Here is a 6,000-nt window from a genome sequence, read left to right as displayed (position 1 = left end):
GACACCTCGTACGCCCCGACCGTTCAAGCAGGCAACGGCCACCAACCGTCACCCGCGAGCCCGCCCCCCTTCCCCGACCCGGCCGTGGCACATGCGCGCGGGAAGGCCACCCCGCCCCGGCCCTTTGCGCATGCGCTGCCCGCCCTGCCCTCCAGCGCACACACACCCCCTCCTCGCAACCCAATAGGAGGGCGCCGCTGTGATGGCCCCGCCCCCTTGAGGGGAGGGCGGCGGAGGAGGGCTCCTTCTGGGCATGCGCAGCGAGCGGGGCGCGCCGCGGGCAGGGGGCGGGGCCGAGGCCGAGCAGAGCGGCCCAGGGTGGGGACCCTCCGGGAGGGGGCCCGGAGAGGGCGGAGGCGTCGGCTGGATCGCGAGTTCGAGTCCCGTGGCCGCACGAAGGGCTCACATGGGTCTGGTTGATGAGCCTAAATGGGTGGTATTTGGTTGTCCCAAATGGGACACAGAGGTATGCGCAGCATTTGCATATGGTCTGCGCAGCAGGATTGTTCCTTGCTGCCTCAGGAGCTCGTAATAGCCTTAGCAGAGTTCTCTGATTGCTGCAGCAGCTGCACCTAAACTGGCTCTTCTTAGGGAAAGCAAAAGCTGAGGGCGGAGGTGCTGCACGGAACACTGAAAATCAAAGTATTTCTACACAGTTTGAGCCCCATGGCAGTCTCTGCAGTTGCGTGCTGTTCCCTTGCTGCCACGTGTGTGGGAGAGCCTGGAACGGGGACCTGAGAGGACGCAGGATCTGCCCGGCTGTGCCGTTGTCTGCGGAGCCACCGGTCCTGCGAGGAAGCTTCACTTTATCTCAGCACTCGTCAATCCCATTAGGAAACGAAAAAAAAAGTGAGCTCACCAGTGCTCGGAAGGAGCAGCAGTCTCGTGATGATGATATTTTGTGGAGATGCAGGCACAAAATGCCTGCCAGGGTGGAAGTGAAGTTCTGGTCTTTCAGCGGCAGCCCAAAGATTTGAGTGTTAGGGAGCAAAGCAGCAGGAGCCACTGGAAGCTGCCCCTTACACAGCCCTGCTGAGGCCACATCCGGAGTCCTGTGACCAGTGCTGGACTCCCCAGCACGAGAGGGACATGGAGCGACTACAGAGAGTCCCACGCAGGGCTACGAAGATGATGAGGGGCCCAGAGCATCTCCCCTGTGAGGAGAGGCTGAGGGAGCTGGGGCTGTTCTGCCTGCAGAAGAGAAGGGGATCCCCCCATCCCGCCTTCTGCAGAGCTGGGGGGGATCTCATCACCATAAGGGAGGTGTCAAGAGGATGGGGCAGGTTTGGTGGCGCCAGTGACAGGACGAGAGGCCACAGCCACAGACTGAAGGGCAGGACATTCCACCTGAAGATGAGGAAAAGCTCTCGATGGTGAGGGTGACAGAGCCCTGGAACAGGCTGCCCAGAGAGGCTGTGGAGTCTCCTCCTCTGGAGATCTTCCAAACCCGCCTGGATGCCACCCTGTGCCACGTGCTTTGGGTGTCCCTGCTGGAGCAGGGGTTGGACTAGATGATTCATAGAGGTCCCTGCCAACCTCAACCACTCTGTGATTCTGCACTGGAGTTGACCCTCTGCTCTGAGCATCATTTAAGTGAGATGGCAGCACATCCCTGAGGCAATCAGAAGGAAGCCTGTGGTAAATACAGGACAGGAAAAAGCCTAAGAGGAAATAACTGAAATTGGAAGGTGGCGTGATTTGCCTTCCAAGTTGTAAAACTCCCATTTTCCCATATCCATCTAGATGTGCCATGGGTGTTACATGCCCTGGGCTGGGCTGCGCTTGGAACATTTATGGCATGTTCCAGACACTTGATCCAGTATTTCATTTTTTTTAAAAAAATACTTTGTTCCAGCAACACCCACTGCCTATGCTGGCAATTACCATAATTGCATATGCAAAAATCATTCTTGTGGTGATGAGCTGGTCATCATACTCATCAATGAAACACACGCATCACATAAATGAAAGTTTCTGTCCTGAAGTAATAATGCTGCACACTTTTCCATGTTAATGTTTAACTCAGTTTTACAGACACTCCTCCCTCTTCATAGCCCATAGCTCCAAAGCGTATACAGAAATTCAAAGAAATAGTCCTCAGATTGTAAATGTGACTTTTTTTCCTTTAATCTCTGGGTTAGCTGGATCACACCATTCATTCCTCATCCACTTGTTGCCTCCTGCTCATTTTACAGGTCTCACAAACAGATCTTTGTTGAAGAGAAGAGAAAGGAGAAGCCCAGCCCGCCTTGGTCTGCACTTCCCAGGCCATGCTCTGCTGTATGTGTCTGCAAGTAAAATAAAATAAAATAAAATAAAATAAAATAAAATAAAATAAAATAAAATAAAATAAAATAAAATAAAATAAAATAAAATAAAATAAAATATTTTAAAAAAGAAAACAAAACTAATAAAGAAATTACAGCTTCAAGGGGAGCAGCAGGACTGACTGACACTGCTCTACTCCCTATAACCCCGCTGGCCACCTGGGCTTCCATAGACATCTCTCCTGCTTCACACTGAGCCAGCAGCAAACTCCTTCGAAGCTGGATCATCTTAATGATGGTTCTTTTTAAAACAGGACTTTTTTAAAGCGACCCATAGCGCAGACTTGCCCTTATGTTGTGTGGAATGGTATATACTTCAGGGGCCTCCGTGAAGTCCAGGGAAGAGGTATCAATCCTGTGTGCTCCACAATGGGAGATTTTAGAAAGAGGAAGGGCTGATGAGAAGAAACCTTTTGAATTATTAGAACTTACTTTACCAGAAGCAGTAATGGCGTTTTAGACTGCGTTGTACAGACCAGGGCAATAGGGATGCAAAACCTCTGCATCTCTAGTAGTTTTCTCACCAAAAAAACTCCACAGTGATGCCTAGAACTTGTGCTGGTGAGTTTCAAGTCAAGTTAAATGATACAGTGAGGAAGGGTCCATACTAGGGTCCATATTAATGAGAATTTTTCAATTAAATTTGTCCAGAGTGGTATTCTTTCAGGAAATTGCAGAATGACTTACATTAAGAAAAAAAAAAGAAGAGTTAAACATTTTAATATCATTCTAGTTTCAGGAAACTAATTTATTTTTTCTAATCTACTGAGTTACTCCTCTGTAAAGGGGACAATCTTTAAAACGATGGTTAGGCCAGTATTACTTCATCCTCCCTGTTGCGGGGTTGACAAGATGAAGGTGACCTATGCGAAGCCCTCAGCAGCATGAAAGGGACATGGACCCTCAGCAGCCCTTTGGAGCCCCAGCCACGCACAAGAACTGTATTAGCTTAATTGTCCTACAAAACAGATGGTTCCTAATCTAAAGTATAAGTAGGAACTCTGCTAGAGGGGATATAGACTATCCTGTAAACTGGGGCTCTTAGCACAATTTAGGCCAAAAAAGAGTTGTCAAGGGAGGAAGATTGAAGAGAAACAAGCAACAGTGAAAACCTATTGCAGCAAGAAATGCTTGAACTCCATAAGACAAGAACAGAGCAATTTGGAGTAACCAGGTAATAATCCACAGAGAGGTTGAATCTAATCTGCCTTCATGGGAGGTGGCAAATTAGAAATATCTATTTATTATGTTTATAATAACTCATCTTTTACAGCAGAGATTGTAAAACCGTGGGAGGACTTTGCCCCAGCGCAGCTTCTCCTGGTGTTGAACCTCCTGCTCCCTTCCTGCACTTCAGTGTCTGAGCCCCAGGGCAAGGATTAGCCTGGACAGCCTGGGCACCTGCCTGCTGCTCTTAACACCCTGAAACCCAGGAGATTGCAATGAGAGATTTCTGTCTTTCAGGTCCAAGTGTAAAAATGTGCTTTTCTTCTGATGTTGCTGCTGTTTCTTTGGAGCAATAGCTGGACTGCAGCGTTTCTGTTCATTCACAGTGTCAGGTACATCTGTGCGTGGAGGAAGGAGGAGGCAGCAAAAAAAAAGTGCTCCTGGATGAATGGTCAAGACGTTGACCGCTCGGGCACTATCTTGTAACCAAAGCTTAAGAGCTAGTGCAGTGACTGTGCTAAACATGATCACAATTTTATCACGATTTGGCAGGAAAGACGACTGCTGGCATTTCCATCTCCCACACCAACAACTTCTGCACTTTTATTATTAGAAGCAAAAGCAAGTGCTAGCTGCAGTAAATGAGCAAAACTGAGTGTTTTTGATTAAAATGCCCTCCTAAAATGTGCTTCAGAAGCAGCACAGGCCAACCCTTCTCCTTGTGCTTTGATTCCTATGTGGACAGAGGCAAAAACAGGCTTTCCTGCTGTTCCTTTTCAGCTTTGAGTCAGCGAGTCACTGAACTGGATGAAGCACAAAAAGGTTTTATGCACAGAGGGCCGTGCCTGTCAAAATCACTTTATTGTTTCACCAGGCTCTGCAGGAACAGAATTAACGCGTACACACAAACAGTGCTTTGGGTTGAGAACTGCTTGTTAGATGCACATCTTAGCACAATAGGGCTGTGATTTCTTATTAGTTTTCTTAATAGCCTTTCTGTTAAAATAGGGAAGGGAATAAAAATGTGTTCTGAGACTAGGTCAGCTGCTTTTCCTCCCCTGGAAGGTACATTAAAATCTCCTGCATGGCTATTTTTCTGCATGGGGAAGCAATCGTTGGTTTGGAAACTAGAACTGAAGACAGGGAAGAACCAGGACCTGACTTCCTCTGCTTGACTCGCAACCGCTCTGTGATGGCCTCAAGCCTGTGCAAAGAAGGTGTCAGATGATGTTTTGAGCCTTTTTTACACTCTTCTCCCATTTAAAGCACTGCAGCTCAGTGGGGAGTCTGTCTTTGAGGGCACTGAATTACAAGGAGGGAGGAAAATAGCTTAAAGTGCCTGGGGGCAGAAAGGGTGCTGTACCCTAATAAAAACCACCATGGCCACTTGGCACCTGGTAAATCAATAGCCTTGCACCAGGATAAGATCCTTTTCATTCCAGCTGTCACTTGATAAGTTCACTCTGATGGAAGAGCTTGGAGCCTGAGCCTGTTAAGGATACATCCTGCCCTCTGCCAGTTCCAAGACACATCCCGTGTCTATGCCAGTTCCCTCTGCCTCGCCACGTGCAGCCTGCAGTTCAGTTAGTGGATGTTTCTGCAGAGGGAAAGGAAGAAAAAGAAGAAACATGCCTCTGAGCATCCCCTTGATCCACCTTGGCATCTGGATTTGGAGCTGTTGCTTCCCACTTGTGTGGAAACACAAGCTCTCCGAGATAACCAGCTCTCTGCTGGCCACCTCTTGTCCTCCCTGAAGTAACCCCTCAGTTCAGATGTTTGCAGCACTTTACTTTCCCGCTTGCAGTGCTCATACCCACGTATTTCCTACGCTCCACATTGTGGCCACCCTCCCACAATTGCCACCCTATTACGATCCTGGACTTCAAGGCCAATTCCTGCCTGTCAGATCATCTTCCCTTGGGACAGGCTGCTACACCCTCCACTTCCCAGCTCGTGCCATGGAGTCAGAAGCATCACAGAAGCCTTACAGCTGGGTCCCGATCTTGTCATAGCGCTGTCGTAAAAATGTATCAGTATCAAAAATCAGTATTTCTGTATCAAAGAGCTGCTGGAGTTCATGGTAGATAGGGGTGAAAGTAGGTTAACTCCTTCAGCTTAGGTTAACCTCTTCTCTTCTCTTCTCTTCTCTTCTCTTCTCTTCTCTTCTCTTCTCTTCTCTTCTCTTCTCTTCTCTTCTCTTCTCTTCTCTTCTCTTCTCTTCTCTTCTCTTCGAAATCTTTAAAACACACCACATATCTATCTAGGTGGAATATACCTATATACACCACTCAAGCATAGCAGAGCTGAGTGAGTTGATGAGGCTGCTGAACAGAAGGAAATAACCCATTACTCGAGAACGAAGTTAAGGAGATTGCTCAGGAGTCACTTACTGGAACACGAAGACCGAGTTCTTCACATCAGATCAGCTTGTCAGGCTGTGATGTTGGTCCCCTTATGCCGAGCTGCCCATTGCAATCAGCTTTGACCCATGTCTAAAAGCAGCAAG

The sequence above is a fragment of the Tinamus guttatus genome, unplaced genomic scaffold (genome assembly GCF_059628265.1).
Source record: "Tinamus guttatus ecotype Peru unplaced genomic scaffold, ASM5962826v1 Tinamus_guttatus_pri_ptg000372l, whole genome shotgun sequence".
In the NCBI taxonomy this organism is placed as follows: Eukaryota; Metazoa; Chordata; class Aves; order Tinamiformes; family Tinamidae; genus Tinamus; species Tinamus guttatus.
This window is presented reverse-complemented; position numbering follows the sequence as displayed.